Genomic DNA, 25,360 nt, shown 5'->3' with positions numbered 1-25,360 from the left:
TGACGATAATGTAATAAATATAAATATGTTTAAAATCTTTATATCTTCAGAGGGGATGCAACTCAATTTAGCTATACGCAATTTAACCCCTTGTTCATATAACATTTGCTTCACAACTACAACTTGCCGTGCCAAGTTCTTTTTAACTTTCACAGAGGAGCAATAGGAAGCACCCTGACTGGAACATCACATGCGCACGGCGCATGAAAGGAGGGCAGCGGGTGATTAAACCGCTCCGCACCCATATACCGAGCAGCAGTGATATCGGTGAGGTGAGGTGCCTGCGCAGAGCCCAAAGGGTACTAAAGCACAGTACCCACCCCGACCACAGCATCTTCACCCTGCTGCCGTCTGGAAAGAGATACAGCAGTATCCGGTGTCGTACCACCAGACGACAGAGCAGCTTCTTCCCTCAGGCTGAGAGACTCCTAACTTCATCCCCAGCACTCCACCATGTAAAATAGTTTTATGACTTATTATTTATTCACTAATCCATTGTATATCATTTTTGTACATAGCATTTGTTTTTATGAGTAGCATAAAGGGAACTACAACCCAAATCTCGTTATACAACCCTGTGTTGTAAAATGATCAAATCTATCTTGTATTCAATGAACATTATTACACTCCATCTTGAACCATGTGTTATCGAGAAAAACAAGGTTAGAGAACTGTTAACATATTCCCCTCAGAACTATTAGTATCAGTGTGGTAAATTAACTGATCAGATTTGTCATATTTTATAATAAAGGTCAACTAGAATATGTATGCAATAAGTTTCAGGCGAGGGAGCACCTAGGAGCTCTTCCATGCAGCATCCAATCACAAGGACGCGTCGAAGTAACGAGTACTAGCCAATTACAGCACAGTAGGGCGGGCCTTGACAGAAAACGGGTGGGGAGAAAGTAACGCGGCCTTGGCTCCATGTCTTATACGTCCATGCTTGTCTCTGGCTACCCGCGGCTTCCGCCTGAACCTGTTGTGAATCACTTTTTAATTCGGCTAATCACTTCCCAGTATTATAAGTGGGGGAGGTACACAAACGACTCAAACTCCATTGTACCAGATAACTTTTCAACAAGCTAGTTAGTTAACGCTGTCTGCTTATCAACTCATTGATAATAACAGAATATAGTAACTTTCACCACTGCACGTTTTAGAAAGGCCACCGCAAGAAAACGTGTTCTTTGTTTAGATTATCAAACAAACAACGGATCACATATGTTTGTTTCTGGCTTCCAGCATTAGCTAGCGAGGCTTCATTTTCCCAGGACCGTCCCGGTGGGCGGAGAACGGTCCAGCAGAGTAACTCGTACAACACACCCAGTCAGGAATCGATGCATTTAAGGTCATGTTTTACACAGGTTTTACAACAAAGTAGGCCTACATCACCAGCCACGAGGGGCATCATGCATAGATAAGAAATAGATTTTGTACGTTTTAGTTAATTTACTGCTCTTGAATTTGGGTATTTCTATTCTTCTGTAAAAAGGTATTGCTTTTGTTACTTAGGGAAGGTTGTTGACTTGAGGACTAACATCAGGACTCATCAGTAGCCTACCTAGCTTGAAGCTGAGGTGAAGTTTTCTTGTGGAGATTACCATCTGCAGGCTGAGGACTAGGAAGAGCATGTGAATGTAGCACATTTCATTACATTTCTGCCGTATTAATGTACAGTGGCCATGTGAGAGAGTTGAGCTTTTGTTTGAAGTTTAAAAAAAAATCTTCAAATTAAAAAAATGTTGCCATATTTTGAAGAAAATATTTCTAGTAGCTTATATTGTTGGAAAGTAAAGAAAGAAAATTTAAAAAAAAACACCGTACTAAATATGATGCTATAGTGTGGTGAATCTGAATATATATGTTCATGTTTCCTTCGTAGCAATTTCTTTTACCTTTCTGAACTGTCATTAAAATGTTATGGTTGTATAAGAAATATTTTTTTAAATTATTGTATTTATTTAAAGTAGGTTCAGCAGCATGTGGACTATACAGAGAGAGCATATATTTTTCTCAAATGGTCAGCCTGTGATGAATCACCACTTCCATTTGACATCCTGTGTTAGCTTTATGGGAAGACTGAAGATGGATTAATGCATGGGCATTAATTGATTAAGTAGTCTGACAGGTCAGGAGGTGATAAATGATACCTCCTGCAATGAATACACAGTTTACTTTGCAATAATTTTCTTTAATTCATCACAGTCAAAATTATATGACATGGATGGTTGGAAACACATACCCCCTCCTCCCCTGTCCCCCATTTTTCATTAGGATTCATCATTCATTTTTCTCCATTAGTTGTCTATTAAAAGAGGGGAGGCTGGCTTTAGTGGACACTGCCTCAGTCTCCTCTCTTTTTAGCTGTTGCACCTGTTTTGCTATGAAATCAACAGACTTTCCCCCTTAAATTTGTTTGTTGTTTGGATTTTTTGTTGTAATGTGTTTTCAGTCAATCAGTCAATCAATCAATTAATTAATTTCCAGATCCATGGACAAATTAATGATGGCTCCGTTCTATAAGTGTCTCGGTAAGCCATGACAGTATGACAGTGAGTCAGCATACCAGGACCCTGAAACAGAAGCAGCTAAATGGAATTCAGCCATCATTTACTGCATTATGTACTGTTTATTTTATCGTCAAAATGTTTTCTGTGAAAAAGGACTACAGACATCACCCTGACTTTAGTTTTATTGTACGTCTTAGGCTAGGATAGAAATGACACCTTAATCATTCTTATTCATGAGTTTGGTTACCTCAAGTAACTTTAAACTGAGCAGATCTAATCAACCAGAATAACTACAAACACCTGTGTTTCCACTGAGTCGTCAATTGACTAAACCCTGAGCTATGGCAAAGACCCAGCATATGATATTCATTTTCAAACTTTGAAACATGCTTATATGCAGTATACAGTAGAACAAGATCACTAAGAGTATGAATATCTAACAGTATTATGTTGTCAGGACACATTGCACAGTGCAACCAATTGCAGAGCCCTTCAAAAAGCACATCAACAATGCTGGAAATGATGTGGTAGGTCCCCAGTCACACAGATGATCCTCCAACTGGCTCGCACAGTCACTTATAAGACATGGATAAAAAGCTAGTTGAAAGAAGCTGGTAGGCAACATTATGACACAGACTGAACAGAAATTATAGCTTCAAATGTGTCCCCCATTTTCCTGCACTGTACTTTTGACATTAACTGTGTGTGTGTGTGTGTGTGTGTGTGTGTGTGTGTGCGCTTTCAGCGCCTGATTTCCTAAGGCAGCAGCTCCTGGACTGAACCTGGTAGGCTACTAAACCTCCAGACGCACTCTACCAGTGAAGGAGAGCTCATAAGCACAGTTCACACTGGGATTCACTAAGCTCAGAAAATAAATGGTAACGTATAGTGATCTTTGCCTACTCAAAATATTACTCATAAAAGTGTGTTATAATCTTTAGCATATATCTATTTATTCATACATTAGGGGACAATGATTACGTTCGTGGTAAACAAAAAGGAGATGAAGTAGCCTAATAGATGCAAATCAAAGACGCACAAAATGTACACAACACACACGGCAGCAGTGTTCAGAGCGGAGGAGCTGGAGGTGGAGCAGGTGTTGATATTAATACTGAAGTAAAGGCAGCCAAATGCACACTTAAATTTCTTAACAAAACAAAGAAAGTTTAGTTGCAGTCAGTCTGTAGGGATTTTACAGTTCACTGATGGTTAACTTCAAACTCAAGTTTGATGAGCACAAACCACAACATCCATCCACTATTCGTTTGCGTTACAGTAACCAGATAGCCTATTGCGTTCATTAACAATAGCCTAACTGCTTCATTTTTGTTTCTAATAATCCCTTTTCACAACCCCATATATAATTCACGTTTATTTCCTTCCGTCACTACAACCTTCCTTGTGGTTCCTGTAAATCCCATCTAAGCTTTGTTTACGCCTCCTTTTCAGAGCCAGAGAATTTGACCTGCAAAACTGACAGTCGCAAATAGCGTGACCTCAGTAAATCCAGCAGAATAGCATTCTCTGTTAACACGTCTCCACCTATTATTTGCGGGAGGAGAGAGGCGCACCTTGCAGACACTCGCACAAATGACACGCAAACTGCAACTCCAGCCTTGTGCGTCTGCTTGATAAATAGGCCTACAGCACATGTGTTTGGGGCAGAATGCGTCACATCTGCGTCTGGAACACAGGCGCAAAGGCCTTAGCGAGTCTGGCCCTGTGTTCTTCAGCTGCACAAGTTTCACTGTAACGGAGATCAACTTCACTCCACCAGAGGGAGCAATCTGCACATTTATTTGGCTACACTGAGGCAATCTTCAGCCACAGCTGCACTGTGTGTGTGTGTGTGTGTGTGTGTGTGTGTCTGTGTGTCTGTGTGTCTGTGTGTACGCGGTGCCATGGCAACCGCCCGACACACATCTCACCAAAAAACTGTTAGACACTGAAAGACAAGACTCTCGCCAGAAAGTGATAATGCTGTAATAGTGTTTCAGGGAATATAAGTAAAGGAAGAAAGAGAAAAGTCATGCAAACACAATTACAGCACAGTGATACCAAGTAAGGATCTGTTTGTCTGAATTTACAGAGCCAGCCAAAATTAGACTTTAAATAGATTTCTTTTTACAGAAGGGTTTACAAGAACAACCTTTTGTAGATTTATATCTTATAGTTTTTCCTATTAAATAAATACCTGGTCTTTGGCAAAATGGGGCTAAAAATATTACTTTCAGTTGTTTTGGGAATGCATTATGTTGGGAAAACACTCACAGTACAAGCTGTGCATGCATATAAAGGTAGCCTACCATAGTCAATGCAACTTGCTAACTACTGCTTTGCCCATTAATAAAACACAATCTGCTCCACACATTGGTTATTGGTTCAAGTTGGGATTTATGCAGTTCTAAAGGCTAAATTAACACAGAATAAACTTTTCTCCATATAAACCAAAAGGCATGGTGGTAACCATGACAACTGAACGAATGAATCTCCAGGTTAAATGTATTTCTTTCTTTCTATTGCAGTAGCTAATTGTGTTGCCAGTCCGAACTAAGTAGCCAGCTGTGGCTCCGGTACGGATTTGACAACACACAATCAACATCTGCAACATCTTAACACTGGTGTTAACTACATGGAGTTTATGTGTATCTGCACCCAATCACAATATGCAGTGATGTGCGATAGATATCTGGATATCTTGCAGGACTGCTTGGCCAGGACCCTTTTAACAAGAAGGACCCTTGTAAAACATCTGTTTCCTTGCACGGGGTTGGCCTGTGTGTGACTCTTCAACCCCAAATCCGATGTCCCACTATATCCCTGTATCAAGCTGTTTAGATGCAGGCATGGGATATGGGTCAAGTGCATCATATTACTACTTTCTACTCGAAATCCAACCACTACATGCTCACTGCAGCTCGAAGCCCTGTGAGTCCTGCCAACAGCCTAGGGGCAAAAAGAACAACTCTGCACATGCCCCCCCCCCCCTTATACTCTGTAATGCATTATGAGGACATTTCCCCCTCCCAGAATTTTTTTTTTTTAATCTCTGTGTGATGTGTGTGTGTGCATGCTAGGGGTTTCCTTCATTATCTTACCAGCAGCTGTCTAAGACCATGAGGTCACAACAGCCCCAAAATGCATCACCTCACTGTGAAAACACACAGCCATGTTGAGTCTCAGAATGGGGTGCAGTGATGTGTGGGTTTAGTGTGAGGGTTTCGAGGCCTTTATTTAGTCTAAAAGACAATGTTTAAAAAAAAAAAAAAATTGACAATATCAGTGACCCACAAATCTATAGTCCCGCAATATGTAGGTATTCTAAAGACTTTCAGGGGACACGGCTGATGCGTTCCCTAGTGGTGAACTCATTTACATGTAAAACATGTTGTAGTCTGTGAGTTTTCTTTGCTAGCTTGTGCTCTGTTTTAATCTAATTTACTATTCTGTCCTCAATTCAGTTATGGTGTGCTCCTCTCCACTCTCTACCGTTCTCTGTAGCAAACCTGCATCTCAGATGGCATGTGCAGTGGCATTCCTTCAAACTAGCTTCACTAATCCCTGTCACTCAAGTTCTGACATTTTCCTCTACAGATATGGGCCAGACCAGGGCTGATACACAGATCAGGTTTCTGCTGGATCTAAATGAAGCTGCCTTTCTATCTTAGGAGGACCCTTAGTTTCAAGAAGTGTGTGGGATTAGAGTAAAATTGGACAGAAGGGGAAAAGGGAGGATGACACGTTATTCAAAGACTACTATGACTACTACCCTGTTTGTGCTTCAGCATTTTTCAGAGCATAAAACAGAATCATAATGAAAACATGGAAGAAATTGGATATTAAGGCATCAGAAGGGTGACCAAATATCAAGGTCTTGCTTCATGCTCTGTGTTCACTGGGAGTGTCTGAGTTGAAACAGTTTGATGATGAATACACGGGGGGAGCTCCTTGGTTTTCTGGCACCAAACACAACAACACATGCAAGACACACAGCTGCGGGACACTTTTTCTCCAGGGTCTGTCCCTCACTCTTTCCCACCCCAGAACCCCCCCCCAAAAAAAAGCATTACCTCACATCACATTAGGCAGAGCTGGAGGTATCACCTGGGGAGTGCATTTGTGTATGTGTTTGAGCTCTGTATCTATGTGTCTGTACAGTATGTGAGTGAGAGGGAAAGTAATAGGAAAAGAAACGGTTTCTGAGACATTTCTGTTCAAATGTGCCATTTGGGTGGAGCACAGCAGACTTAATCCTTCTTTCTCTCTAAATTCAGCTCAGTTCTCCAGCTACTTGCAAAGCCACAAAAAATGAATTGGAAAAAAATCACTTTCTTTTTTTCTGATATTAAAAATTCATGGATTGATATATTTGTCTCAAAGTGAGACAGATAGCTTTGCAACAAGACCAAAGCACAAGACACAGGACAAAAATGTAAGAAAAGCTGCTATAAGACAAGCTTTTAACATCATGTAACTAATGCATGTTTACTGGATCATCTGAGCTCGACGACCCAACCATTCTCACAGCATTAAACAGCAAGGCCACCACTCAGCATCAGCATAATTATTACCATAACCCAAGAGGAGTATCATTTCACTCCCACCTTCATATAACATGGTGAAATTGACTGAATATTTTGTAGTGTATGAATACTATTACAGCTAAGAAAAAGTGGAGGGTGTATCCTTAGATACACTTGAATTATTGTGATTTTGCTGATAGTAACCTAAACGAAGGGTATGAGAAAAGGGAAGTTAATTGTTCGTACAGGAGAGGTTGCTGTTAACAAAACCACAAAATACACAGAGCATAACTCAGTACATTATGACTGCTGCTGCTCATCTAAACGTCCTTGAGGCTGAGGCTTATGAGAGTGACTGTGTATAACATCAGTCAAACAGCTGTGATTTAAATCTCAGTGCGTCTCCAGGCCCACCCAAAGAGACTCTCTTAACATCGCTCACTATGTGCTTATTATGCTCTCCTTCTTGCAGCTTTCACCTAATTCTTACTGTCTCTCTTTTTGCTTTGTAATCCAACTCATCACTTCCAATACTGTATGTGTCTGTTAGACCTCAGATGACCCCTTTCATCTACAGTACCTACACAAAGCTTATTTCATAACAGGGATATGAAAAAAAATACACATTCAGATTTTTCCTTTGATACTAGCAGTTTATAATACAATGAGGAGGGCTTTTACAACTGAAAGGTTATCAGAGTCACTTATCATTGTATCCTTTGTCTTGCAAAGCTAACAGAACTACGCTGTTTAAAGTAATCTACCAGGACTGTGTGCTCACACATATGAAAGTGGCCAAAGTTGAGCCAGCCTCAACTTTTTTGCCAGATAACCCTGCTTTTTTCTGTGGTAGCCCTCTGCGTTGGCACAGTGGGGTTGCCGACGTTGAAATGAATGAGGTCAGTCTGAACACAGCCTCATTAATATTAGGACAGCTGAGGTGGACGCAAATTTGGTCAATAGTTTCAGTGGTGTTCTGCAGTGGCAGTCCTAGATGTGTTGGTGCCCAAGGCAAGGTTGCCCCAGAGCGATTGTTTTTCTAAGCAGATATTGCCATATCTGAAAAGTGTATAACCCTGCCACTACCATGGGATGGAAATAGACCAAAAACAGATGAGTATACATGGTCACATGGAGTTTTGTCCCACTATGACAAATGTTTTTCAGGGTTATAGACTTCAGTTCTAAAACCTGACTGTTATCCAGAGCTCCTGCCCCAGATGTGACGTCTCCGGCTACAGCTTTAACTGTTTTCATTTTCTTTAGCAGGTTCATGACATAGCGTTGAGGGGTGTGTGTGTGCGCACGTGTGTGTGTGAGGGTGATTATGGTGTCATGACGTCTGCTGGTGTTAGGGCTGAACCCGAGAAACCATTTAGACACAGCAACCCCTACAACGGCCCTTCCCAAACACACACACTTGCCTGCTTCCCTCACTTAAACACACTTACAAGGGGACTCACTTCACAAGCACGTTCACACACACTCTCACACGCATGATTACCAATAAATGGGCCTTCATAGTGGGTGAGTGTGTTTAGAGGCACTGCAGACCTTCAACAGCTGATGTTTGGAGAGCTTTCGGTCAGTAACACCCACATCAAACTGAAAGTCAACTAGCTGAGAGACTATGACTCAGTGTGTATATATATATATTTATGTTTCAGATGTGTGTGTGTGCGCTCAAATATTTTTTGTTGGCTTTGCGTGTATGTATAAACAGTGTTTATGTGACTGATACTGAATCTCAAAGAAAACTGCTTTTATGACTGTGAAATAAACTGCACTGCCCTACACTACAATAAAGCCAAGACTTTCACACCCTTAATTATTCGAAATTTTAGGAAATACGTTTATTCACTTTCTGCCAAGAGCTAGATAAGAAAACTGATACCTCTCTCATGTCTGTACGCTAAATATGAAGCTACAGCCAGCAGCTGGTTAGCTTAGCTTAGCACAAAGACTGGAAGCAGGGAAAAACAGCAAGCCTGGCTCTGTCCAAAGTTCTAAAATACACCTAGCAGCATCTGGTATGGGGTTATGTACATGAATATTTCTTGGCTGGGACAAGTTGACCAGGGAACCAGCCAAGAAATATTGGCACATAACCCCTGTAAACAGCTAATTGTTGTTTTTACACTTCAGTTTTTGTACAGATTTAACAAAGGGGATATAATATGTTAATTAGTGAGCTTTAGAGGTGCTGGTAGGCAGATTTTGTTACCTTTGGACAGCAGGCTAGCTCTTTGCCACAGTTAACCAAGCCAACCAACCAAGCTAACCAGTTGCTCGCAGTAGGATCTAACAATTTCACATCTATTTCCTCAAGTCAAGTAGTACTATATAGTAGTAAGTGTAGCTTGGGTACTATACAGGTATCTTTTCTGGTTTTGATATTCCTGCTGCCCCGTTGCATGTGATCTATCTCTCTAAAATCGTTGCACCACTCCTCTTCTTGCATACTTAATAGGCAGTTAATGTCATTCAGCATTACTTATCAGCTTTTGATTTGTTAACATGTGTGGTCAATTGTGTATTGTGTAATACTGTGTGCCTGTTTGAAGCACTGACTTTGCATCGGTTTCTCCCACAATGGCAGATTCCATGCCAAAATATCTGGTCTATATTATAGGAGAGGGAGAAAGAGGGAATGGATGGAGGGATGGATAGGTGGATGGGTGGTGCATATGTCCACTAAAGAACAAGCTGAACTACAACATAAGAACACCTTTCTATCTCCAGCAATCTAAATCTAACTCAGACTAAGTTTTAGTAGAAGTGGGTGATGAAGTGATGAAAAGCTGTCTTTGTCAAAATGAATTGGTGGTATCTATTTTGATTGACAGTGTGAATATTTTCAGGATGATCAACGTTATGTCTTGATCTAAAGCTAGAACATGATCTGCAGTCCACATTTGTCTAAATACATCAGTATGCTGGATCAAATCTCAAAATGCCCAGTGCCTATGAAGCATACTGTACATGGAAAATTACATGCCAAGAGGTGAGATCTTCTTCTTTTCCTTTCGGCTGTTCCCTTTCAGGGGTAAGATCATTTACTAATTGAAAAACTGTTTGATATGAGCCTTTACTCATGTTTACAGGATATAATATATACAGGAATTAGTCACCCTCAGTGGAGTTGACAGAGGTGCAGGTTTATCCATTAAGGACATAAGATAAATTTCCTCCATCTCCTCTGTTCCTCTGTCTGTCTCTCATAGACACACACACTAGTGTTGTGCTGGCTGTGAAAATGTTTGTATCTGCTGTGGTTTACTGACTGTTTAGTCTAGAATAACACCGAAGCTGGCCAGCAGTCTCAAAGCTTAAGTGTGTCACAGCCTAGAGGGCCTGCTTTGCCCCTGGACAGCTACACCGAGAACTTGTGCACTGCAAAAATATGCCAATCTAATGCAACTTCTTTCATGCAGTATGTAAGACTTACCTCTGTTAAATTTTACCAAGAAAGAAAGAAAGAATCATGAACCAATCTAATTTGAAAAGTGGCATTATGCAACTTGTAATTTCCCTTTGTATGTGTATGTGTGTGTGTGTGTGTCTGCTTTCAACCAAAAAGGTCTCTGACTGAATACAGGATGAAAAGACTGCACGATATTCAGAAGTCTATTCTTTTGATTACCATTTCAAACTGCTGCAAAGGCTTCTCTAAAAATCGCATGCAAGTACTTCCAAAGACTTCAAAGATTCATACTATTCATACTATTGTTTCTTGTCATGGTTGCAGTTTGGAGAAAAAAAATGTTTCAAGCTCCACTAGAAAATAGTCCAACTGATTATGAATAAGGAGCATCTGCTAGTAATTTTTCATGACTAAAGCATTAAGACTTTCAAGTTACAGGCAGTAATTTAATGATCAACAAAGATCTTAAAGAAACAAATACTGAACCCCACTGCTAAATAACCAGGTAAGACTGACACCTTTTTGGAGTCCGGTAGGGTGAGAGAGAGCAGGGGTGATTTTCCCAAACAGATTTAGTGCCTTGATCTCTTTCAGTCTATTGTTCAGCGGATGGAGAACTGAGGGTTTATAATGTCACTGAGCTTTTGGGAAAGTCGCCTACTGCACCCATGCTTGGGAATGAAGGGAACTTACTTTACTGTATGTGTGTAAAAAACAAAAAAGAGAAAAATACAACTCACCCTCCTATATATTCAGTTTATTTTCAATGATCCAACTGAAACTGCAAAATTAAAGATTCTTTCATTATTTTTAATATCTGGACGTTAGCACATTAGAACATGTATGAGAATATGTATTATTTTTTACTCTATGTCTGATGCACCCTAGTTCTTTAAATGGTATCAACATTTAGTTTCCTGCTGTACCACAATTAATCAAAAATACATGGTAATAAGAGGCTTAACTGACATGGACTGAGAAAGGTATACATAAAGGAACATATAGTCTCTATGTGCTGTATCCCCTCTCATACACAGAAACAATACTTCAGATCCTGTTCCAAGACATTACATGAACAAAGTTAGGATGGATAAATATCTTGCAGGAAATGACATTTACTGTGACTTATGTGCCAGACGCATTCAGTAAGTCTGAGCTGTCTGAGGATGATATACTGCCCGGAGGTTTAGGTCTCTGATTTACGTGGGAATATTTGTTGGAGATGACAGAGTGGAGAAGCTTTAGTACTCCCTTCTTTAAGCTTCTTTACTCCAAAAGGTATTTTTCTTGTCCACCTTTTCTGAAAGTGTATGTGTATGCTGGCATGTAAAATTGCATTTCCAATGCATGTGCAAAAGGGAGTTATATCTCCTTGCCTCTCCTTCCTTATCTCCCCATCCCTCCTCTCTTTCTGTACATCTCTCTTTTCTGGCGATATTGTGAGCATGTCTTTGTTCTCACTATGTAAAAGGAAATGATTAAAAGAAAAAAAGATAACACCACACATAAAAAGTTGCTGTAATTCAGAGGGGACTGACGTAATAGTGAGCAGCTGTAACAAAATCAATGAAGTATTTCTGATTCGGATTCGGATTCGGATTCTAAAGAGAGCTCATAGATGAGCTCAGAAAAAAATGACGTTTCAAATGATGGTGAAGAGATTAAAAAGCAGCTTGATTTGTGCTCAATGGTTTGATTCCCAGCCGTGTGTCACTGTGATCCTAAGAGATCTTAAGGTCTCTCTTGCACAACTGTGTGTATGTGTGTGTGTGTTTGTTCTTTCTTAAAGAACTTTGCATCTCCGTAAATGTAAACTTTTTAGGAACTGTGATCAAACCTTTTCACATGTCGGCAGTCAATCTGAATAAAATAAAAGCATTAAAAGTCACATGTTCTTGCAGGACAATGATGAAATCTGTTTCTGCTCTTATGTACTTGTAGAGAACACATTGTCCTGAGAGTAGAACAGTATCACTAGTGTCCAAGCCTTTAACCTCTCGTCCATTTGGACCCGCAAAACTCTCAGTCTCAGTTTTCGCGCTGTGGCAGAGATTTGAGCACGATACTGAAATCATTATATGCTCTTTTTAAAACTTTTTTGGGGATGGGATGAATTGCTTAAAGTGGCCATATTATGCCCAATTTCAGGTTCATCATTTTATTTTGGGGTTGTACCAGAATAGGTTTATATGGTTTCAAAAAACGGCATATTTTTTTTGTCATATTGCACATTGCTGCTACACCTCTTTTCACCCTGTTTCTGGAATGCTCTGTTTTAGCTACCGAGTGAGGCAATCACTTCTATTCGATCTTTGTTGGGAGTTGCACATGCGCAGTAACTAGGTGAGGACTACTAGCCAATCAGAAGCAGAGTAGGGCGGGTCCTGAAGAGCAAGGTAATGTGATCCAAAATAAAGCTGGTTCAACTGGTAACTACACATATCAAGTAATTAAAACTATTTTTAAATCACATGAAAAGACTCAGTATCTGTAACGCTAACAACAACATCCCCAGTGAAATCAGAAGACAACACATGTAGCATGTAAACAAATGTACACACATGCACATAATATCCTTTTGCTAGGGAAATATAGCCCCGGTTGTGTAACTAGGAACCAAATCAGAAATACTTTATTGATCCCCGAGGGGAAACTCTTTAACTTACACACAAGTTACTCAAGTTTTGAAGAAAAAGGAAAGCTCAAAGTTGGAAAAAGTAAGACAACGAGATGGAGCTACGGCAACAGACAGCACGCACGTTGGCGCATGCGCACTACGCTGTTGGTTATGACAAGGCCTCCACGTAATAAAGCAACTTAAACGGCCGTTGTACTTTATTCATCTTTTGCTGGGATCCAGCCAAACTATTGTCTGCAGCTGATGAGCAAAACCATTTGAACACAGTAATACTGGCTACAAAGTTAGCAGAGGCCTACATTTGATTCCGATCATAACATAGCAGCTGGTATAAGTTACTCATAAATCCACACAACAAATATTGTTCCATATCTTGAAATACACAACCCATTGCAATATTTCAACACAATTTCAGGTGAAAATGGGCCTACAGGAGATTAGCAAAACCATTTGAACATTAGCAAACTAGCTTTAAACTAGCTGCTTGTATGTTACAACTTTAGCTGGGTTAGCTACAACCTACAACTCCGCACTTGAAGACTCAGTAATGGTTGCCTTGTTTATTTTAATTAGAATCCACAACTAATAAAGCGGCTGAATCTCCAGATTGGCCAAACAGAGTCGGAACTGCACCGTCTTTCAGGAGTAAGCGTTTAGAAAAGCCTGAATTGAACTGTTGCCGGTTCATGAAGCAGTCCTCGGTAAAATGAATTGAGCACAAAAAAAGTTTGGGGTTGTAGTCCTGAGGAATAAATGTTAACCACTGACTCTTCAGTTCATCGTCCTTTGGAAGACAATACAAAGGAAATTTCACCCTCGCACTAACGAATACAGCGTCTCCTAGACATGGCGATACCACAAACTGAACTCTTCCGGCCTCCGCTCTAAGTAGCTTGGTTTGAGGGCGTGCCACACTGGCCACTAGGTGTGCATTATGGTGTGTGTTACATAGTGACGTAGATAAGTTACGGAAGTAAAGGCTGGATTACAATCGAGCTGTTTTCAGGCAGTTCAGGAGCAGTGTTTTCTGTGGGAGAGGGTAACTCCTTTTGGGGTGGTCTTTGGGCTTTTTCACTTTGCAAACCTATCACATGCACAAAAGAGATATATAACACAATAAAGGAAAGGGAAAAAGCCAAAAAGCATAATATGACCACTTTAATCTGGACTCAAAACACAATATGAACATTGTAACAAAGTTAATCAGCCTTTGACCTTAGCCTCAGACTTGAACAGTCTTGGATTTCCACAGGTGTCATTTTCTTACTTACCTATTTTTTTAAATATAGTAAAGAAAGAAGCCCAGTGAGTATGGTTTGGGCTGTGTGTTACGCTATGTGCATTTGGTGGCATTGAGGTGATACGCAGTATTATAATTTTTCATTAAAACATTTTGCTAATCAATGTCTCTAACTCTCCACAAGTCACAGATTAAATAGATTAAGATTTATAGATTGATCTTAAATAGCAGAAACATCTACATCAAAGCTCCTGTAGTTAAACACATGCTGAAAACAATAAATACATCATTGTCATCGTCAGTTGAAATGTTTAAAATGCATTATTCAACCCTGTAATTTTTCTGACTTCCTCCTCATGCATTTTTTCACTTATACAGACAGAATATTCCAGACAGACTATCCATGGTAGTAGGCTGCATGAGAGGAGCAGGTCCTCTGTGGAGCCATCACAGAGAGCAGACACACAGATCTTCACTGACAGTCTCTGTCCCAGTGGTTTTGATGCAGCAAGATTTTCTCTCAGACTCTGTAATGAATCCAGAAAGAGCCTGAGTCCACTGAACAACGACGAGAGCAGTGACTGTGAACCAAACAGTAAACTGTGTTTTGGACAACCAAAACAATGAGCTAAAAGACATTTAAATGCACTGTAGAGCTGAGGAAAATTGCAGTTGAGTGATAATTCTCTACAAGCGACCCCTTTCACACCTTACAGTCATTTGCTCCATTATCAATATAAAAATATTGATTAGTGCAGCTTTAAGCACAAATAGTTATTTTCTTGTTTACTACATCCACTGTATTTTAGAGTGCAGACTAATGGGTAAGACATAAAAAAGCTTTGAGACTATAGGATCTTAAGTCCAGATATGATTAAATAAAGTGAAATCCGATAGCTGCTGTGGCTCATTTATTTAAAGTGCATACTGTACCTTATAACACAAATGGTACAGGTTTAAATCTACCTCACTGCTGGGATGGACAGCGTGCTTACTTAAATGCTCCCATTCATTTCCCATTCCTTTTCATTGTCGTCTGATAAAGGAGAAATGTAATAAAGGGGATATTTTAACAGGCCAGACTTGTGGCTTGAACCCATTGACTTGGAGAAGTATGCCATGGTGTTTTATGATAGATGTAAACGCTCAGCGGGATCTTGTTCTGTGTATGTGTATCAAGATCATTTCAGTAGCCTTGCAGAGAACACAGGCCAATACTGACTGTGATACACACTTCTCGCTCTCTTTCTGACTTTTTTTCCCCTCTGTATTCTCTCTATGAGTGTGTGTGTGTGTGTGGGTAACAATTTATACTCTCCTGCTTGTGTGGAGAGAGAAGAAAATGTCCTGTCCTTCTGGGAGGGGTTGGGTTTGAAAAAGGTCTTTTCTGATGTCACACACACGCTGGTGGAGTTACAGCTGACGAGCATTTGAAGCTCCTATGAAATACACAAATGCACACACACACACACACACACACACACAAAGGCTGATGTGCACGTTCAGTCCTTCAGGAACCAGGAAGTCCCCTTGTTGTTCATGAAACATCTGGAGCACAGAATCTGTGAATCCCGGGTTCCCCTGGCAACATTAAATCAACAGCCAGCCCACTGCCTGCCCTAAGTGTGTGTGTGTTATGTGTGTGTGTGTGTGTGTGTGTGAGAGAGAGAGAGACAGAGAGAGAGAGAGGGAAAGGGAGAATGAGAAAGAGGGACGTTGCATCTTTGTTAATGTGTGTATGTGTGCTATTATGTGTAGTCTGGTTGTGTGAGTGTGTATCTGTATGTGCATCCCTGCTGTCAACCATTCAGTTTAATCAACAAAGATACAAAATGCTGCAGTACAAAATCATCCTGCACTTTATGGTTAAGTATTTATTAATAGGATAAGATTTGAATTGATTAACAAAGCCCATATTCACAACAACTTATACAGGTAATATGGCTGATGCTGCACAATACAGCAAACAGGAAGCTGCATATACTCAGCTGGTCATGTTCTTCTAAAGAGTGAATGGTACATTCTTGCATGACTTTTTTCAATCTGTTTTTGGGTTTCAGTGTTAAAGCCAATTATAAGTAACTTGGTTGTACTTTCAGTCAAATGATTTCCAGATAGGAAAGAATATAAGTTTCCAAGAGTCTCATGGGGCATGTCTGACCTTGGGAATATGGAAGCACGGAGTCTGAGGTCATTTCCCTGTTGTCTGACCCCAGCCATCCCCTCTTAACCTCCCTGTGAGGGAAGTGCCAAACGGCTTCATCTCGTCTTCCTTCTCTTTACCCTCCTCAGAGTGAAAGTCAAATAGTTATTTTTTTCCCATTTTCTTCATTTATATCCCTTCATGGGCATTTATAAGACAGTTTCCAATCCAATGTGTTGTGAACAAAAAAGATGTTAATCTTCAATTTTTATTAGTTTCACCATTAACAGAAGTGTCATCGACCTCTAGTCCTTCTTCCTCTCAGCCTTGTGTCTCTGACTCATTTCTTTTCGTCCTATCCAAAAGGGAGTCAAAATGACATGAGCCACATCACAAAGACATCTGAGAGCCAGGGTCATTATAAAGCTTTATCTAAATTCTAACCATCGGCCACAAATGAAACTGCTTTAAAATCTCATCGATATAATCTTGCAATTTGAGTCATTGTTTCATCTGACCTCATCTAAAGGTTCTTAATTTCTCTGAGAATCAAAACCAAGAGTCTCTACACTGAGAACAAAGAGAGGGTGTATTATTGTGTGAGAGTGTGTGCATGTGATCATTTGAATGTGAGTGTGTTTGATGTGCTGTATGTCATCTGTGTTGACTTTTAACTCCCTGGAGCTATAAAACTTTTGTTTATTGTTTTTAAACATTGCTTATACTGGAGACAAAGCCATTATCTTCCATCTCACCATATGTGATGTATGTGATGACGATGAAATGTGATGACAAAGCCAAGCTCTTCAATTCTTATGACACGATGTAATCACTTCCTGATCATTGATACAGTTGGAGAATTTCAAACAAATTTTATGTATTTAGAAATGAAAAGTCAATTTTGCATAACAGCGCCAACTAAGAATAATCCCTCCGTGATCATTCTGCCAGCCTTATGTGAGCGATAACAATGTGTTTTGCCCTATTTTTCTCCAAAAAGAAAATATCATATAATAAGGTAACCTGAAGTTACCTATTGACTTCTCCTGGGTGATGTTGCATGGTGGTGAAGAGAAATTATTATGTGAAAGACATTAAAATAGCACCAGTATAAACTAGTCATTGTTTGATTTATTCCTAATGGGTAAAGGCTAAGTAGTATGTGTTTGTGTGTGTGTGTGTGTGTGTGTGTGTGTGTGTGTGTGTGTGTGTGTGTGTGTGTGTGTGTGTGTGTGTGTGTGTGTGTGACAGAGAGAGGAGAGAAAGAGATGTTGGGAGGACTTTAACAGATTCTATTGTGCATGGTTACTGCAGTTACAGCACGTCTACCTCTCAAAACCAGGGGCCAAATCAGCACATTAATCTGACAAAGCTTTTTTTGGCAGACAACAGCAACTTAACAGCCACTCACCATCATGAGCCACACTCATTCCAATGTCCTTCATTTGTAAAAGCACACACACAAAATAATCCAATAACACAAGAGCAGCCATGGTTGAGTTGCTGTTTGCAAGTCTGGCACATAATTTATGCAATATCTCGTTTTGTATTTCTTGAAAGGACATTTAATTAATTATTCACACCCTAAATGTTTTCCAATTAAGTTTTTGAAAAGATGTTATTTTTATAAATTACTTGATGGTACATTTCTACTTACGTCATGACTTAAAGGAAAAGGTAGACTTTTGGGGAAATATACTTATTCGCTTTCTTGCCAATAGTTAGATGAGAAGCTTGATACCACTCATATATCTGTACACTAAGTATGAATCTATTGCTTGCAGCGTACAAAACCAAAGTCTAAAAAAAACAATTCACTGTTTTAGAGGGGATTATGTACCAGACTATGTCTTGGCTTGGACCAGTAATTTCCTGGAATCTCCACTGGTTACCTTGAAACTGGTCCTGGCCAAGAAATAGTTGCACACAACCCCTCTTAAAATGGTGAATTGCCATTTTTACACTTCGGTTTTGTACAACAAAAAGAACAGAGTCAGACTAGCTGTTTCCATCTGTTTCCAGTCTTTGTGCTAAGCTAAATTAGCCAGCTGCTGGCTGTAGCTTCATGTTTACCTTACAAGTGGTATCAATCTTCTCTCTGAGCTAGAAAGCGAGCAAGCATATTTCCCAAAATGTCGACCTTTTCCTTGAAATGTGATCATGTGACATTTTTATAAATAAGCTCCTGCTGTGCAGCGAGTACATCTGATTAATTTTGAGGAAATTAAATTAAGCTAGAGAGAAGCATGTTAACTTTGAGAAACTATTATCAAAGTGCCACTTGCTGTCTCATTGCAGAACTGGTGGCTAGCATTCTGGGAAATATAAATAGGCAGCATAAAGTAGAGGATTAGAATGAGTTATTTTAAAATACTTACAGTACTGTTGTACCACCAAAGCTACTACACCTTAAGTCTGTAGCTCTCTGATCTGCTACACATGTTGCATCATCTGTACAATCCATACAAATCATTTTGACCTTAACCCCACTGCAGGTACATATTGTAATCCTCAGGCCCATGCTCATGTGACAATCAAGTCAAGTCATGTCCTTCGAACTGCCCTGCTTTGAAGTCCTCAGTCACATCTGTAACTGATAAATGGCTGACTTCCGTTTGGAGTGAATACATTTCTGTTTTAGATGATCCTTGTGATTTCTATTTGAGTGACTATTAAAACCGGATGTCAGCTCAAACAGAAAAATGACCAAATTCGATTTGTGAGATAAAAAGGCATCTGACCTCAAGAGAAAGGGCCGGAAGAGAGCAGAGGGCTCAGGGGTGAGTATTCACACAGGAACCTGGGAAGAGAAAGGAATGTATCACCTGTCTTTGATTGTGGAATATTGTTTTATAGTCTTATTATTTATAGTTATTTTATTGTTTAGATTTTGTCCTACTTTTTGTATTTTTACATTAACTTGGCATGTACTTTTGTCCAAAGCAGCTTACAACACGTCTGTGAAACAGTTTATTATTTTAAAGGAAAACTCCACTGCAAATCTATCTATTTTAATCTATATTTTATAGGAAAAGTCACAGCTGTTTTCTCAGCTCTCACTTGTAATCACAGATATCTTCTGTTACATATCAACTTTATTGATGTTATTGAACTCAACTATCTTCTCCAACATGTCAAATTTAGGATCTGTTCAAATTGCTTAACTAAATAAGTTCCTTTGATTATTTGCTTTCATTTGAGTAACTGTTTCCTCAGAACACATGAGCTGAAAAGGTTTTTCAACTTTACAGTAAAATGTGCAGTGTGAAAAGCACAGAGGTCACACGTTATTCTAATCTAATATAATCTAATAATTTTTCTCATCAAATTGAGTTGAGGGAAATTCTCTAAAATACGTCTTTTTTGACTATTCTGTTTAGTTATACTGTTTAAAGTATTATCTGAAATAACACAGACAACAGCAAACACCAAAACTACACAATAAGAAAAATAAAAAAATAGGATCTGTCAAGAAAGAAAGATATGACAAAAAAAATATCAACTCAAAGTTTATTCACTCAAAGGGCCCTATTCTAGGGCTTTCAACTGCATCTCACAGTCTTTAACCAATCGATGGAGTTGGTTTTGTCTGATACATCTCCATGATGACCATGAGATGCGTTGGAAAGCTTCTGAAAAGGTAGTAAGTTAACCTCGAGTAAGGATTTTGTTTGTGTGTGTGTCAAATAACTATTTCCGAGGTCAAGAAAGAAAGAAAAACTCAAGTGAATTTCATCTTTAGAGTGCCTTAGGTTTGTTATGTTCTTCTTGTTGGTCCAGCTCAGTTTCTGTTTGATGCAGGAGTCCATGACTTGATGGGTTTTTTGTACACCAGAGAACTTGAAGTTGGGGTGGTGCCCCCAGACTTGCATAAAACAAAGCAGAATCTGTCTGTCTGAATTCTGTTATGACTGTCTGTTTTCAAGATGTGCGTGCCCCATGCTCCCTTCATCTCAGGGCTTTCCCAGCACTCTACATTGTTTTCTGCTGTAATAGTGGTTTCGCTGTTTATTCCAGATGGGTTTTTGGTGTTCAAACACAAAAAACCACCCCACCCTCATTACTTACTATTATCATTGACAGCATTAGAGAACTGTCGCATGGGTTAATGGTTTTATTGTGCATGTCAGACCAGTCATGTAGAGGGAAAAATATTCAAATACCTCCAGTATTTCCCTAGAAAAAATAAAAAGACATTGTGCTTGCAGTTAAGGTTAAAAATGCTCCTACTGAGAGCCAAAATCATTTCCTATGTGTACTCCACAAGCCTCTGTTCCTCATTGTACTTCACTTTGCTTAGAGGATTTGATGAAGGAGATTTTTTGTGTCCATGCAGTCCCCAAACTGTCATCATTTTTATCACCACCCAGAACCTGAAGTGGTCATCAAGCACACGTAAGGAGACCCTCCCTTACAAGAGTCAGTGGTTCTTTAATCAGCTTCCTCTGAGAGAGATCAAATTTACTCTGCTTTATTCAATTAGAGTGTGTGCAATGTGGGATTTGGGTGATGACACATGGGTCCTGTTAAGGCAGGGGAGACTGGATATACTCTACAACTTGATTATTACACACGCCCCCAGACAACAAGCGTGTACACAACTCATGTTCAGTATGATTGCCACCCTCACTACTCTAGTCTCATTACTCACTGTGGGCCCAATATAGAGCTTGACTATCTGCCAGTTGAAACTGGAGTTACAGAACAAGCAGGGATATGGCTTCCTGCAAGATGAGGTGATTGACATACAAATATAGTTTTTTCCACCTTCATATTATGATTTACAGACTTTTTTCTACGTGAACTTTATTTGTATGCTTGTTTCTTTATGCACTTGATTTGTATCTTCCCAAACATCATTGGTGCTTACAGTTGTGACCATTAGTGCATAGAGCCAAAGTATTAGGCTATTCGTTATAGGAATAACAAATTATGTAATTCCACTGACATGTAATTGATATAAGATGTTGGCCAGTGCAATAAGCCATGTGTACATAAAATGTAACTATTATAAAACTAATTTTCATATAAAAATTGAAATGCTTTCTCAAATGGATAAATCCGATTTGGTATATTTCTTGTATTATGTTTGATCTAATTATTTTCCCAAGATGCTTGCTAATAAAATTTTTGAGTTATGTTTTAAATAGAACTGAATAACAGAAACACACACACACACACACACACTTATGCTCTTTGCTCCATCCCTCCAGCTGTGAATTCCTCTCCAGGCATTAACGCATTATCTTATTTCCCCTCCAATGGGAATCAAGCCACAGCTGGAGAAGCCTCTGTCTCTGACATATATATATATATATATATATATATATATATATATATATATATATATAGTGCATGCATACACATACAGAACACACACAGAGATACAACACATAAGCATAGCCCAATGACCCTTACTAGCTGTGCTTAAGTACAATTTTGAGGTACTTGTACTTTATTTGAGCATTTCCTTTTATGTTACTTTATATTTCCACTCCACTGCATTTCAAGGGGAAATATTGCACTTGTTACTCCACTACATTTATCTGATAGTTGTAGCTACTAGTTTTAGATTTTACATAAAAAAGATACATGAAAAAAGATACAAAAATACAATGCATTGCCAAAGATTAAATTAAAAACCAAAGCTTAGATAAAAATAAATACATACAAATTGGGAAGCACAACTTTGTTTTTTCTCCTTTGCTCTCCCATTAATCATCTCATGACCCCTCAGATTTATATTGTGGTTGGGAACCACTGAACTAAACTACTGAACTGTATATAAAGTCGTTAAAACTAGCTCCACCTCAACCAACTACAACAGTAAAATGCTACTTATGCATTGATTCATCAGTATTAACAATCTAATAATAGTAATATACTATTATAATATAATATACATATATAATAATATATCAGTCACAGGGTCTGTGTGAGTACTTTTCATTTTGTACTTGAAATATATTTAGCTGATAATTCTATACTTTTACTTTTACTATTTTGATTGCACCAATTGCATTGGTACTTTTACTCAAATAAAGGATCAGAATTGTTCCACCACTGCCTGCTGTAAAGGTAAAGGAAGAAAGACAGGTAGGTAAAGCTTGGTAGGTATGAAAGCAGCACATCCGTAACCACATTTGGGACCGGTTGCACCAGCTTTTCCTAACGTGTTGAAGTGAGTATTTACTACTATATGTTGAGTGCTTATAGCAAAATCTCTACTGTCCTCATACTTTTTCTTTTCAATCCTAATGACTATAATAACATTTTACTTCCCAGGTGAGTTGTAGAGATGCAGGGGTGTGGTGACTGAGCAGAAATTACACTTGTGAGTAATATCTTATAAGAACTGATAGAACAAAGACATCATTCCTTACATCAAAGCACGCTTTACATCACCTGATTGTGTGTGAAAAATAGAGAGTCTGCTAAACTGTGGGTGGCCATTCATTTGGCCGTGGGGTAACAGACGTCTGGATTCTACCAATGTCACCCACTAAAGCTCCACTTAGCAATTCCAGTTTACCAGAGACAGATAGAAACCTCCATCAAATATTGTATATTATATACATAATCTTCTGATTTAATTTGAGTATTTTTTATGAAGACTTCTGTGCCAAACAAATCATGTATTTGGTCCATGCCATGCAGACGTAAAAGGGTTTTACCATCATCAATGACTGCTTTAACTTTCTTTGAGGCATAGGAACACATGGGAGTTTTTAAAACAATTAGCCCTGCTGAATGGGGCTCATTATGTGGTTAGAGGGTTCAGAAGAGAGGAAAAGGAAGAGAAAGGTAAGATGGAGTTGGATGGAGAGACCAGGAGGAGGAGGAGGAAAAAGAAGTGGGAATATGGGGTGAAAGACATGGGCGAATAGCAGGGAAAAGAAAGAGCAAAAGCAAAATAAAATGAGGTGGAAGAGAAAGAATCACGTGGTGAAGGAAGAAAGAGGGATTGAGAGGTGACAGGGGAGGAGGTGGAGGCTCTCCTTAAATGATCTGAATTAAAGTTTCTCTACCCCCTAGACATGGTGAGAAACTACACAGGGCAGGGGTGTATGGGATGCATCAAATTGTGAAAAACACCACCACCCTGACGTGTCGATTAGCCATGACCCCAAGACCCCAGGACAAGTTACCGTCATACGCTGATCTCAAATCCACAGTTGGCTCTGTCATGTTTATAAAGAAACTAAACAGCTGAGAGTATGAACAAATGTCTATCAGTAAAGAAAACAAGAAACCCAGAAGTAGACTTTGAAGGGATCAGTTCCTGGGGGCAATGTGGTCCCATCATCCCCCTGAAAACCTGTGGGAGACACAAGAGAATAAACTGATCCTGATCTTAATTTTAGCCATCCAATCCACTTATGCAATATGCAGTTGTGCAGACTCAACATCAGCAAATCATTTGTATACATCTTTTAATGCAACTTTCAAATAGGACAAATTGTTTTTTAACCACATATGGACTGTTACAACGTTATCTTTCTTTCCACCTTCATGTCACACTCCCTTTATGAAGTTGCTGCTGCATTTTTTTTTACTCACAATCATTTTTAAATGAAATTTAATATCATTAATTAAAACTCCAAAGCCTCAACAAAGGAATTACTTACACTCAGCCAGGATGTGACCTAATTAAGACATAAACTTCTAACATACTTCTGTAGCCAAGTTTGCGGTCAGTTTGCCTTCCAATTTCACAGCCTCATATTTAACTAAACCTCTGGTGCACAAAACAGAGGGCTGCTGTCACCTCTTTTTCCATGCATCACCTTTAATCTAACTTGAGTGAGAACTCTTTCTAGTCTTTTTAGCCTAAACTTTTCCATCCCACAAAAGCACTGTATAATTTACAGCTATTATTTTGCACATGTTGTCTACAGTATTCAGACTGCATGTTCTTAGATTTGTGACATTATACTGCACACAATGCAAACCTAGTTCTGAGAATGTACTTTCAAATTCACCTATTTAAAATTTAAATACAATACAATACAATTTAAATCAACTAAAATTCTTTACTGGAATTCATGTTTCACAATTTTGTTTTGGCACACTTGCATTATAGGAGCATCTGCAATCTGTGAGTAAATATGGCATTATAGATGACCATGGTGCATGCCAGCAATCAGAAACTGATGCAGTTATCCTACTGGAACGAAGAGAATATCATAGTCATCCAATAAGCATCAAGTCATACATTTACTTTAAAGGATTTCTTTCTCAGTCGCTCACTTTCTCTGAAGCATGGAGCATATTCTCAGTGGAGGTACTGGAGGTTCTTCCACTAAGTGTACAAATATTAAGTGCTGGCAAAGTTTCACTGCTAGATGAACTAACTGTCCAGAATGTGTCATACTGTGTGTGTGTGTGTGTGTGTGTGTTTGTGTTTGTGTTCATCACGGGCGTCATATGTTTTTGACATGGTCAAAGATGATTAATTGTATTATAAATATGATCCTCAAGTTTCCTCAAGGCCGATAATAGATTCAGGCAAAGATGAGTTATTTTTATACAGCAGTCCTTTGCAGGCCCATAGTCTCATTATGGAGCTGACTGTGGTGTGATGTCATGTTATTCTCCTTCCTCTGTCTTGTTTAAAGTGCAGTATGGTGCTTATTTATTTTTTAAAATAATTATTATTTTTGTCCTTAGTTATTTAAGGGGGAGGGGTGACAAAGGTGACATTCTAACCCACAACTTTAACCTAACCCCACATTATTGCCATTATTAGATTACTGGCCATAAAAATGTTACAACTTACTCCACTCATGGACTTTGAAATAACAACTTGATTTACTTGATTTCTGCATCAAGCATCATGGTTTAAGTAGTTATCCCTTTTGCAGTCATAAATTTCACAT

The 25,360-nt window shown here is 39.1% G+C and overlaps 1 long non-coding RNA gene across 2 annotated transcripts; it reads left to right on the top strand.

Annotated features, from left to right (window-relative positions):
- Positions 1 to 27: 27 nt before the first annotated feature.
- On the top strand, positions 28 to 15,101 carry LOC122881256. Of its 2 annotated transcripts, none has more exons than XR_006379135.1 (3): positions 28 to 455; positions 3,256 to 3,388; positions 14,717 to 15,101. It is a non-coding gene; the product is annotated as an uncharacterized LOC122881256 (long non-coding RNA). The 2 variants fall into 2 exon arrangements; XR_006379136.1 differs by lacking the exon at positions 14,717 to 15,101 and adding an exon at positions 6,108 to 8,842 and having other exon boundaries at positions 58 to 455.
- The last annotated feature ends 10,259 nt before the right edge of the window (positions 15,102 to 25,360 follow it).

This window comes from Siniperca chuatsi, linkage group LG9, assembly GCF_020085105.1.
Source record: "Siniperca chuatsi isolate FFG_IHB_CAS linkage group LG9, ASM2008510v1, whole genome shotgun sequence".
Taxonomy (NCBI): Eukaryota; Metazoa; Chordata; class Actinopteri; order Centrarchiformes; family Sinipercidae; genus Siniperca; species Siniperca chuatsi.
Note: the sequence above shows the minus strand (reverse complement) of the source record. Positions and strands in the feature narration are given on the sequence as shown.